The following is a 447-nucleotide window of genomic DNA, read 5'->3' as shown; positions in this document are numbered from 1 at the left end:
GGGGGGGGGGGGGGGGGGGGGGGGAGAATTTCAGGCTAATGCAATTAAATCCCCCCCTTCCCCCACCATGTAAAAATAGAAATTAGACAGGTTCTCTCACTCATCCACTACTTCCCATTGAAAAAAAAGGGAGATAAGGTTCCCAGAATCCGTCCCTGCAATGCCCGCCTACCTTTAACTCCCAACTTGGAGCTCAGTCTCATCAGCTGCAGGAGCGCCCCGGGCTGTCAATCATCCTGAGTGACAGCCGCGGCGGCCAATCGGAAGGGGGTGGGACCCGGCAAGCTTGCGGCCAATAGGGCGGCGGCTGGAGGGCGGGATCCTGCCGGGGGGATGATGTCATGCTTAAAGCTCGCTGGGCTGGGCCAGGTGCGGTAAACCTGAGCTCTCTCTTTCTCTCTCTTCCCCCATCCACCCCACTACATTCCCCACAAAATGCAAAGGTGC

This window comes from Rhincodon typus, chromosome 37, assembly GCF_021869965.1.
Source record: "Rhincodon typus isolate 14 chromosome 37, sRhiTyp1.1, whole genome shotgun sequence".
NCBI classification, from domain to species: Eukaryota; Metazoa; Chordata; class Chondrichthyes; order Orectolobiformes; family Rhincodontidae; genus Rhincodon; species Rhincodon typus.
The sequence above is the reverse complement of the archived record's forward strand: the minus strand, read 5'-3'. Positions refer to the sequence as shown.